Here is a 12,446-nt window from a genome sequence, read left to right as displayed (position 1 = left end):
CACATTCCCCCCCTATAGTTCATGTCCATGGGTCATACTTATAAGTTCTTTGGCTTCTACATTTCCTATACTATACTTGCCCTCTCCCTGTCTATTTTCTTTTTCTTTTTTTTTTTTTAATTTTTTTTTATTGTTATGCAATTACAGTTGTATGCCTTTTCTCCCCATCCCTCTACCCCACCCCAGGTGAACCCACCTCCCTCCCCCCTCTCCACCCTCCCCCTTGGTTTTGTCCATGTGTCCTTTATAGTAGTTCCTGTAATACCCTCTTCCCACTATCCCCGCCCCCACCCCCCACCCCCGCCCTGGCTATTGTTAGATTGTTCTTAACTTCAATGTCTCTGGTTATATTTTGTTTGCTTTTTTCTTCTATTGCTTATGTTCCAGTTAAAGGTGAGATCATATGGTACTTGTCCCTCACTTCCTGGCTTATTTCACTTAGCATAATGCTCTCCAGTTTCATCCATGCTGTTGCAAAGGGTATAAGCTCCTTCTTTCTCTCTGCTGCATAGAATTCCATCGTGTAAATATACCATAGTTTTTGGATCCACTCGTTTGCTGATGGGCACTTCGGTTGCTTCCAGTACTTGGCTATTGTAAATTGTGCTGCTATGAACATTGGGGTGCACAGATTCTTTTGGATTGGTGTTTCAGTGTTCTTAGGGTATAATCCCAGCAGCGGAATTACTGGGTCAAAGGGCAGTTCCATTTTTAGTTTTCTGAGGAAATTCCATATTGTTTTCCACAGTGGCCTCACCAGTCTGCATTCCCACCAACAGTGCACAAGGGTTCCCTTTTCTCCACATCCTCTCCAACATTTGTTTGTGGATTTGTTTATGTTGGCCATTCTGACTGGTGTGAGATGATACCTCATTGTGGTTTTAATTTGCATCTCTCTGATGGCTAGTGATGCTGAGCATCTTTTCATATGTCTCTGGGCCCTCTGTATGTCTTCCTTGGAGAAGTGTCTGTTCAAGTCCTTTGCCCATTTTTTAATTGGGTTGTTTGTCTTCCTGGAGTGGAGTCGAGTGAGTTCTTTATATATTTTGGAGATCAGGCCCTTGTCTGACGTATCGTTGGCAAATATGTTTTCCCATACTGTTGGTACTCTTTGTAATTTGGTGCTGTTTTCTTTAGCCATGCAGAAGCTTTTTATTTTGATGAGGTCCCATTTGTTTATTCTTTCCTTTATGTCCCTTGCTTTAGGGGATGTGTCTGTGAGGATGTTGCTGCGTGGAATGTCTGAGATTTTCCTGCCAATGTTTTCCTCAAGGACTTTTATGGTGTTACGGCTTATATTTAAGTCTTTTATCCATCTTGAGTTTATTTTCGTGTATGGCGTAAGTTGGTGATCGAGTTTCATTTTTTTGCACGTAGCTGTCCAGATCTCCCAACACCATCTGTTGAAGAGGCTGTTTTTGCTCCATTTTATGCTCCTGCCTCCTTTGTCAAATATTAATTGATCGTATAGACTTGAGTTTATTTCTGGGCTCTCTATTCTGTTCCATTGGTCTATGTGCCTGTTTTTATGCCAGTACCAGGCTGTTTTGATTACAGTGGCCTTGTAATACAGTTTGATATCAGGTATTGTGATCCCTCCTGCTTTGTCCTTCTTTCTCAAAATTGCTGCAGCTATTCGAGGTCGTTTATGGTTCCATATGAATTTCTGCAATGTTTGTTCTATATCTGTGAAATATGTCATGGGTACTCTAATAGGGATTGCATTGAATCTATAAATTGCTTTGGGTAGTATGGCCATTTTGATAATGTTGATTCTTCCAATCCATGAACATGGTACATGCTTCCATTTGTTTGTATCTTCCTTAATTTCTTTCTTCAGTGTTGTGTAGTTTTCTGAGTACAGGTCTTTTACCTCCTTGGTTAGGTTTATTCCTAGGTACTTTATTTTTCTTGTTGCTATATCGAATGGGATTTTTTTCCTGATTTTTGTTTCTGCAGTTTCGTTGCTGGTGTACAGGAATGCCTTTGATTTCTGGGTATTGACTCTGTATCCAGCTGTTTTGCCAAATTCATTTATTAGGTCGAGTAGTTTTTGGGTGGAGTCTATAGGGTTTTCCATGTACACTATCATGTCGTCTGCAAACAGTGAGAGTTTCATTTCCTCCTTTCCAATTTGGATGCCTTTTATTGCTTTTTCTTGTCTGATTGCTGTGGCTAGGACTTCCAATACTATGTTGAATAGGAGTGGTGAGAGAGGGCATCCTTGTCTAGTTCCTGATCTTAGTGGGAAAGCTCTAAGTTTTTGTCCATTGAGTGTGATGTTGGCTGTAGGTCTCTCATATATGGCCTTAATTATGTTGAGGACTGCTCCCTTTATTCCCACTTTGCTGAGTGTTTTTATCAGAAATGGGTGCTGTATCTTATCAAATGCTTTTTCCGCATCTATTGATATGATCATGTGATTTTTGTCTTTGCTGTTGTTGATGTGATGTATTATGTTTATTGATTTGCGAATATTGTACCATCCTTGCATCCCTGGGATGAATCCCACTTGGTCATGGTGGATGATCTTTTTAATATATTGCTGGATGCGGTTTGCTAATATTTTGTTGAGAATTTTAGCGTCTATGTTCATCAGCGATATTGGCCTGAAGTTTTCTTTCTTCGTTGTGTCTTTATCTGGTTTTGGGATTAGGATGATGTTGGCTTCATAAAAAGAGCTTGGGAGTCTTCCATCAGTTTGGATTTTTTCGAATAGTCTGTGAAGGATAGGGGTTAGTTCTTCCTTAAATGCTTTGTAGAAATCTCCTGTGAAACCATCTGGTCCAGGGCTTTTGTGTGATGGGAGTTTCTTGATGACTGCTTCAATTTCCTTTGCTGATATTGGTCTGTTCAGGTTTTCTGCTTCTTCTTCATTCAGTTTTGGAAGATTATATTTTTCTAGAAATGTGTCCATTTCATCTAGGTTTTCAAATTTCTTAGCATACAGGTCTTCATAGTAATTTCTTACGATCCTTTGTATTTCTGTGGTATCAGTTGTAATCTCTCCTCTTTCATTTCTAATTCTGTTTATTTGGATCCTCTCTCTTTTCTTTTTGATGAGCCTACTTAAAGGCTTGTCGATTTTGTTTATCTTTTCAAAGAACCAGCTCCTGGATTCATTGATCCTTACAATTGTGCTTTTAGTCTCTATGTCATTTAGTTCTGCTCTGATCTTGGTTATTTCCTTCCTTCTGCTTGCTCTGGGCTGTCTTTGTTGTTGTTCCTCCAGTTCTTGTAGGCATAGGGTTAGGTTGTTTGTTTGAACTGTTTCTAACTTCTTAAGGTAGGCCTGTATTGCTATGAACTTCCCTCTCAGGACTGCCTTTGCTGTGTCCCATAGGTTTTGGGTTGTTGTGAGTTCGTTTTCATTTGTTTCCAGGAAGTTTTTGATTTCTTCCCTAATCTCGTTCTTGACCCATTCATTGTTTAATAGCATGCTATTCAGTCTCCATGCTTTTGAGTGTTTTGGGTTTTTACCCTTGGCGTTGGTTTCTAGTTTCAGACCCTTGTGGTCAGAGAAGATGCTTGATATGATTTCAATTTTCTTGAATTTGTTGAGGCTTGCTTTGTGTCCTATCATGTGGTCTATCTTTGAAAAAGTTCCATGGACACTTGAAAAGAACATGTATTTTGCTTCTTTGGGATGAAAAGCTCTGTATATATCAGTTAAGTCCATTTCCTCTAAGGTATTGTTAAGTGACACAATATCTTTGTTGATCTTTTGTTTGGAAGACCTGTCCATTTTTGATAGTGGGGTGTTAAAATCCCCTACTATAATTGTGTTGCTGTCAATATCTTTCTTGAAATCCTCCAATATTTTCTTTATGTATTTGGGTGCTCCTATGTTGGGTGCATATATATTTACAATGTTTATGTCTTCTTGGTGGATTCTTCCTTTGAGTATTATGAAGTGACCTTCTGGGTCTCTCTTTATGGCCCTTCTTTGGAAGTCTATTTTGTCAGATATGAGTAATGCTACCCCTGCTTTTTTTTCCTGTCCGTTTGCTTGGAAAATTTGTTTCCAGCCCTTCACTTTCAGTTCGTGTAAGTCTTTTGTCCTGAGATGGGTCTCTTGTAGGCAGCATATGTGTGGGTCATGTTTTCTTATCCATTCAGCTGTTCTATGTCTTTTGATTGGAGCATTTAATCCATTTACGTTTAAGGTTATTATCGATAGGTAGTTATTCATTGCCATTATTTCCTACCTGTGTTCCTCTGTCTTTCTCTTTTCCTTCCTTTCCTTAAAGCAGTCCCTTTAGCATCTCTTGCAGAGCTGGTTTGATGGAGCTGTATTCTTTTAGACTTTTTTTGTCTGGGAAACTCTTTATTTGGTCTTCTATCTTGATTGAGAGCCTTGCTGGGTAAAGTAGTCTTGGTTGCAGGCCTCTGGTTCTCAGTACTTGGAATATTTTTTGCCATTCTCTTCTGGCTTGGGGCGTTTCCATTGAGAAGTCAGTTGCTAACCTTATTGGGGCTCCCTTGTATGTTACTTCCTTTTTCTCCCTTGCTGCCTTTAAGATCCTCTCTTTGTCTTGGAAATTTGCCATTTTAATTATGATGTGTCTTGCAGTGGGTCTCTTTGGGTTCCTCTTGCTTGGGACACTCTGTGTTTCCTGGATTTGGGTGACTTTTTCTCTCCTCAGATTAGGGAAATTTTCCATCATTACTTTTTCAAACAGGTTTTCTATCCCTTGCTCTTCTTCTTCTCCTTCTGGTATTCCTATTATACGGATATTGTTACGTTTCATGTTGTCCTGCATTTCCCTTATTGCCTCTTCATTCTTTCTGAGCCTCTTTTCCTTTTCTTGCTCCTTCTGGGTGTTTTTTTCTACTTTATCCTCCAGCTCGCTGATCCGATCCTCTGCTTCATCAAGTCTGCTTTTAATTCCTTCTACTGTGTTCTTCAATTCAGAAATTGTATTCTTCATTTCCGCTTGGCTCTTGTTGATATTTTCTATTTCCTTTTTCATGTTGATATAGTTTGCAGTGAGTTCATTGTAGTTTCCTTGTAGTTTCTGGTAGTTCTCTTTGAGCTCAGAGAGCTCAGTGAGTTTCCTGATGACCATTGCTTTGAACTCAGTATCTGATAGTTGACTTGCCTCTTTTTCGGTTAGTATTCTTTCTGAGACTTCCTCCTTTCCTTTCATTTGGGAATTGTTTCTTTGTCTTCCCATTGTTTGTGAGGTTCTTCTTGTTGGCCTCTGCGTCTTAAATTGCTTTGTTCTGACTCCCTGGATTTATGATATGAACTTCTATGGTAGAATGCCAATGGGATTCAGTGGTGCTGTCTCCTTACTCTCCTGTGCTCACTGGTCTTGAGCTGACGTTTATGTGTTTAACACGGTCTAACTCTAGTCTTTTCAGTACTCCAGGTTTTGTTGTCTCACCGTCAGATCTTTCAGTGTCCTCTATCTTTGGTCTCTGATCTTCGTATATGCTGGAATACTGTTGGCTGTTCGCTCTGCTCCTCAGATCAGCTAGGTATTTCCCTGGCGTTGAGGGGAAGTGGACTCCGCTCCCACCTATGTTGCCGCCATGTTCCCCCGGAATCTCCCTGTCTATTTTCTACCTACCATTTATGCTACTTATTCTCTGTACCTTTCCCCCCTCTCTCCCCCTCCCACTCGCCTATTGATAACCCTTCATGTGATCTCCATTTCTGTGGTTCTGTTCCTGTTCTAGTTGTTTGCTTAGTTTGCTTTTGTTTTTGTTTTAGGTGTGGTTGTTAATAACTGTGAGTTTGCTGTCATTTGTACTGTTCCTATTTTTTATCTTCTTTTTCTTAGATAAGTCCCTTTAACATTTCCTATAATAAGGGCTTGGTGATGATGAACTCCTTTAACTTGACCTTATCTGAGAAGCACTTTATCTACCCTTCCATTCTAAATGATAGCTTTGCTGGATACAGTAATCTTGGATGTAGGTCCTTGCCTTTCATGACTTGGAATACTTCTTTCCAGCCCCTTCTTGCCTGTAAGGTCTCTTTGGAGAAATCAGCTGACAGTCTTGTGGGAAGTCCTTTGTAGGTAACTGTGTCCTTATTTCTTGCTGCTTCTAAGATTCTCTCCTTCTGTTTAAGCTTAGGTAATGTAATTATGATGTGCCTCGGTGTGTTCCTCCTTGGGTCCAGCTTCTTTGGGACTCTCTGAGCTTCCTGGACTTCGTGGAAGTCTATTTCCTTTGCCAGATTAGGAGAGTTCTCCTTCATTATTTGTTCAAATAAGTTTTCAATTTTTTGTTCTTCCTCTTCTCCTTCTGGCACTCCTATAATTTGGATGTTGGAACATTTCAAGATGTCCTGGAGGTTCCTAAGCCTCTCCTCATTTTTCTGAACTATTGTTGCTTCATTCTTTTCTGGTTGGATGTTTCTTTCTTCCTTCTGGTCCACACTGTTGATTTGAGTCCCAGTTTCCTTCCCATCACTATTGGTTCCCTGTACATTTTCCTTTGTTTCTCTTAGCATAGCCTTCATTTTTTCATCTAATTTGTGACCAAATTCAACCAATTCTGTGAGCATCCTAATTACCAGTGTTTTAAACTATGCATCTGGTAGGTTAGCTATCTGTTTGCTGCTTATTTCTGGAGCTTTGATCTGTTCTTTCATTTGGGCTTTTTTTTTTTTTTTTTTTTTTTTTTTTTTTTTGTCTTGGTGCACCTGTTAGATACAAGGGCGGAGCCTTAGGTGTTTATCGGGGTCAGGTAATGCTGGTCAATGAGCTGTGATGTTGTACATGGGGGAGGGGCCAAGAGGGAGCATGGCGCTTGCTCCACTCTCTGCCGGGTTTCAGTCACTCTCTCTGCTACTCACAATCAAACTGGGCCCCTCTAGCACTGATTCCCGAGTGGGTGGGCTTGTGCACACTCTAGAGCCCTGTGGGTCTCTCCAACGACCTCTCCTGTGAGGCTGGGAGTTTCTCCTGCTGCCACCTCAACCCCCACGGGTGTTTTCAATTAGAGGTTTGAGGCTTTATTTCCTTGAGCTGGAGCCCTGGGTTGCCTGATCTGTTTTGCTCCCCCGCCATTCCTCTTGGTTTATCTATGTGTGAATGTGGGGCCAGGGCGTCTGCTAGCTGTCGCACTGCCTGCCCCGTTTGTTCCACAATCCACCGCCTCTCTGGATCTGACCCTCCCATTTCATCTCTGTGTGAACGTGGGGCTGCGGGGTCTGCTAGCAGTCGCACTGCCTTTGGTCCCACAATCCACACGTCTCTTGATCCGGCAGCATTGCCCCGAGTCCTGTGTGCCCCAGTTCCCTGTCTCTGCCCCTCGTGCAGGTCTGGATGAATGTTTCTTCTTTATCTCCCTGGTTGTTGGACTTCTGTGTGGTTCAATTTTCTGTCAGTTCTGGTTGTTTTTTGTTTTTAAATTGTTGTTGTCCTTTTGGTTGTGTGAGGAGGTGCAGTGTGTCTACCTATGCCTCCATCTTGGTTGTTTTTTTCTTGTTTTTTGAGGTAGGCTAGAATTGCTATGAATTACTCTCTTAAGACTGTTCTTGCTGTGTGCCACAGATTTTGTATTGTTGTATTTCCATTTTAATTTGTCTCGAGGTATCTATTGTTTTCTTCCTTGATCTCATTGTTAACCCATTTATTGTTCTGTAACATGTTATTTAGCCTCCATGTATTTGTGTGCTTTTTAGTTTTTTTCCTTGTAATTAATTTCTACTTTTATACCATTGTGATTAGAGAAGATGCTTGATCTGATTTCAAACTTTTAAAATTTATTTAGACTTGTTTGTGTTTTAATATGTGATCTAACCTGGAAAACATTTCATGTACACTTGAAAAGAATGTATATTCTTCTGCTGTGGTGAAATGGTCAGAAAATGTCAGTTAAATCCATCTGGTCTGGTGTGTCATTGAAGGCCACTGTTTTCTTATTGATTTTCTGTATGGAAGGTCTTATCATTCATGTCAATGGGATGTTGAGGTCCTCTACTATGACTATTTCTATTTCCTCTACATGTACATCAATATTTGCTTTATATATTAGGGTGTTCCTATATTGGGTGCACAAATGTTCACCAGTGTTATATCCTTTTTTTGAGTATTCATTTCATTATGAAATACCCTTATTTGTCTCTTACTATAGTTTATTTTAAAGTCTATATTGCCTGATACGAGTATTGCTGCCCTACTTTTTTGTTGTGGTTGTTCCCATTTGCATGAAATGTTTTCCCATCCCTTTCCTTTTGGTTTCTATGTGTCATTCAATCTGAAGTGGGTCTCTTGTAGACAGCATATATATGGGTCTTATTTTCTAATCCATTCGGCTAACCTCTGTTTTCTGACTGGAGCATTTAATTCATTTACATTTATAGTGATTATTGATAGGTATGCATTTATTTTCATATTATTATTTATATTTAGGTCCTGGGCTTTTTTGGTTGGGAATTTTATTGTTTTATAGGTTTACTATTTATTTTTTATTTTTTAATGCTAAGTGAAATAAACCAGGGGGTGAAAGACAAATACCATATGATCTCACCTATAAGTGGAACCTAATCAACAAAACAAACAAGCAAAATATAACCAGAGACATTGAAATTAAGAACAAACTGACAGTAACCAGAGGGGAGGAGGGAAGGGATAATGGGGGGGAAAGGGGAATGGTTTTCAGGAACATGTACAAAAGACACATGGACAAAACCAAAGAGGGATAGGATCAAGTGTGGGTAGTGGGGATGGATGGGGTGGGGTGGAGTGGTGGGGGGGGGAAAATGGAGACAACTGTACTTGAACAATAAAAAAAGATTAAAAAATAAAAAGTAAATTAAAAAACAAAATCTAAAAAAAGAAATAAACTCTTGACTTCTTTAAAATACATATATAAATATTATTGATTATGCTATTAGACCTGTCCCATTTTTTTCTCCCAATTACCATCACCTGCCCAGTATCCCCATTCCCTCCCACATTCCACCCCCTTCATTCATGTCCATGGGTCTTACATATAAGTTCTTTGGCTTCTCCATATCCTATACTATTCTTAATCTTCTGCTGTCTCTTTTGTACCTACCAATTATGCTTCTTATTCCCTGTACCTTTTCCTCCATCCTCCCCCTTTCCTCACACCACTGATAACCCTCCAATCACTGAACTCCCTTTCTGTGATTCTGTTCCTATTCTAGTTGTTTGCTTAGTTTGCTTTTGTTTTTGTTTTAGGTTAAGTTGTTGAGAGTTGTGAGTTTTTTTGTCATTTTACTATTCATATTTTTGATCATCTTCTTTTTCTTAGATAAGTCCCTTTAACATTTCATATAATAATGGCTTGGTGATGATGAACTCCTTTAACTTTACCTTATCAGGGTAAAGCACTTTACCTGCTCCTCCATTCTAAATGATAGCTTTTCTGGATAGGGCAATCTTGGATGTAGGTCCTTGACTTTCATGACTTGGAATACTTCTTGCCAGCCCCTTCTTGCCTGTAAGGTCTCTTTGGAGAAATAAGCCAACAGTCTTATGGGAAGACCTTTGTAGGTAACTGTGTCCTTATTTCTTGCTGCTTCTAAGATTCTCTCCTTCTGTTTCATCTTGGCTAATGTAATTATGATGTGCCTTGGTGTGTGCTTCCTTGGTCCCAACTTCTTTGGGACTCTCTGGGCTTCCTGGACTTCCTGGAAGTCTATTTCCTTGGCCAGATTGGGGACGTTCTCCTTCATTATAAGTTTTCAAATAAGTTTTCCATCTCTTGCTCTTCCTCTTCTCCTTCTCGCACCCCTATCATTCGGATGTTGGAACATTTAAAGTTGTCTTGGAGCTTCCTACGCCTCTCATTTTGTTGAATTCTTGTTTCTTCATTTTGTCCTGGCTGAATGTGTATTTCTTCCTTTTGTTCCAAATCATTGATTTGAAGTCCAGTTGCCTTGCTGTCACTATTGGTTCCCTGAACATTTTCCTTTATTTCATTTTGTATAGCCTTCACGTCTTCCTTTATTTTGCATCCATACTCAATCATTCTGTGAGCATCCTGATTACCAGTGTTTTGAACTGTTTATTAGATAGGTTGGCTACCTCCTCATCATATAGCAGTTTTTCTGGAGCTTTGATCTGTTCTTTCATTTGGGCCATATTTCTTTGTGTCGGTACACATGTAATGTTGTTAGGCATGGAGCCTTGGGTAATCCTCAGGGTGGGGAAACCCGCTTTGTTGCATTTTGGTACTGTATGTGGGGGAGGGGTCGGAGAGAGAACAATGTCACTTGCTTGGCTCTTGACATGCTTCTGTCACTTCCCCAACTTCCCACATGTGAATTGCTCCCTTTCAGGTCCTTCCCTGGTGCTGATTCCTGGTTTGGGTGGGCTTGTGTATGTTTTAAGATCCTGTTGGCCCCTCCAACAGACTCTCCTGTGGACTGGAAGTTTCTCCCACCACCACAACCCCCACAGATTTTATAGCCATAGGTTTTGAGGCTCTTTTTCCCTGAGCTGGAAACCTGAGTTGTGTGGTTCGTCTGACTCCCCAGTTGTTCCTCCCAGTTTATCCAGACGTGAACTAGGGCCTTCCAGTTCACCAGCCTCCACCTCACCACTCCCCCTGCATCTGCTAGCTCCCATCTTGCTGCACATCCTCTCCGCCCCTCCTACCAGTCTGGATGAATATTTCTTCTTGAACTCCTTGATTGTTGGATTTCCATAGAGTTTGATTTTCTGGCACTTCTGGTTGTTTTCTGTTTTTAAATTGGTTGTAATCCTTCTTTTGGTTGTGCAAGGAAATGAATTGTATCTCCCTATGCCTCCATCTTGTCCAGAAGTCCATATTTGTTGGGAGTTTTAAAATTACTGCTTCAATTTCATTGCTTGATTGGTCTGCTTAGACTTTCTATTTCTTCCTGGTTCAGTCTTGGAAGGTCACCTACTTCTAAAAATCTATCTATTTCTCTGGATACTGAATCTGTTGACATATAATTGTTCATAGTATTCTTTAATAATTCCATGTATTTCTGTTGTGTTGGTTGCAACTTCCTTTAATTTATGATTTTATTTATATGAGCTCTTTTTTTTCTTGATGAGTCTGGCTAAATTTTGTCAATTTTGATTATCTTTTCAAAGAACCAGCTTTTATTTTCATTGATTTTTTCTATTTTTTATAATTGGTATTTTATTTATTTCCACCCTGATCTTAATTATTTCTTTTCCTCTGTTTACTTTGGGTTTCTTTGTTCCTCTTTTTCTAGTTCCTTTAGATTTAAAATTAGATTGTTTATTTGAGGGTTTTCTTGCTTTTCGAGGTAAGCCTGTATAGTTATGCAATTTAGAACTGCTTTGCATATCTCATAAATATTGAAAAATTGTGCATTCTTTTCTTTTTATGGATTATATTAATTTTATTTTATATTATAATCATTGTTTTCTTATGATTTTAATTTTTTACTGTTATTCAATTACACTTGTGACCTTTTCTCCCAATCCCTCCATCCCACCCCAGCTGAAACCCCCTCCCTCCCCCACGTCCACCCTCCCCCTTGATTTTCTCCATGTGTCCTTTATAGTAGTTCCTGTAATCCCCTCTCCTCACTGTCCCCTCCCCACTCCCCCCTGCCCATTGATAGATTGTTCTTAACTTCAAAGTCTCTGGTTATACTTTGTTTCCTTTTTTCTTTCATTTATTATGTTCCAGTTAAAGGTGGGATCATATGGTATTCGTCCCTCACTGTCTGGCTTATTTCGCTTAGCATAATGCTCTCCAGTTCCATTCATGCTGTTGCAAAGGGTATAAGCTCCTTCTTTCTCTCTGCTGCATAGAATTCCATCGTGTAAATATACCATAGTTTCTTGATCCACTCATTTGCTGATGGGCACTTAGGTTGCTACCAGTACTTGGCTATTGTAAATTGTGCTGCTATGAACATTGGGGTGCACAGGTTCTTTTGGATTGGTGTTTCAGGGTTCTTAGGGTATAATCCCAGCAGCAGAATTGCTGGGTCAAAGGGCAGTTCCATTTTTAGTTTTCTGAGGAAATGCCATACTGTTTCCCACAGTGGCCTCACAAGTCTGCATTGCCACCAACAGTACACTAGGGTTCCCTTTTCTCCACATTCTCTCCAACATTTGTTTGTGCATTTATTTATGTTGGCCACTCTGACTTGTGTGAGATGGTACCTCATTGTGGTTTTAATTTGCATCTCTCTGATGGCTAGTGATGCTGAGCATCTTTTCATATGTCTCTGGGCCCTCTGTATGTCTTCCATGGAGAAGTGTCTGTTCAAGTCCTTTGCACATTTTTTCATTGGGTTGTTTGTCTTCCCGGAGTGGAGTTGTGTGAGTTCTTTATATGTTTTCAAGATCAGGCCCTTGTATGAGGTATCGTTAGGAAATATGTTTTCCCATACTGTTGGTTCTCTTTGTAATTTAGTGCTGTTTTCTTTAGCGATGCAGAAGCTTTTTATTTTGGTGAGGTCCCATTTGTTTATTCTTTCCTTTATATCCCTTGCTTTAGGGGAC

This window comes from Desmodus rotundus, chromosome 10 (genome assembly GCF_022682495.2).
Source record: "Desmodus rotundus isolate HL8 chromosome 10, HLdesRot8A.1, whole genome shotgun sequence".
Classification (NCBI taxonomy): domain Eukaryota; kingdom Metazoa; phylum Chordata; class Mammalia; order Chiroptera; family Phyllostomidae; genus Desmodus; species Desmodus rotundus.
This window is presented reverse-complemented; position numbering follows the sequence as displayed.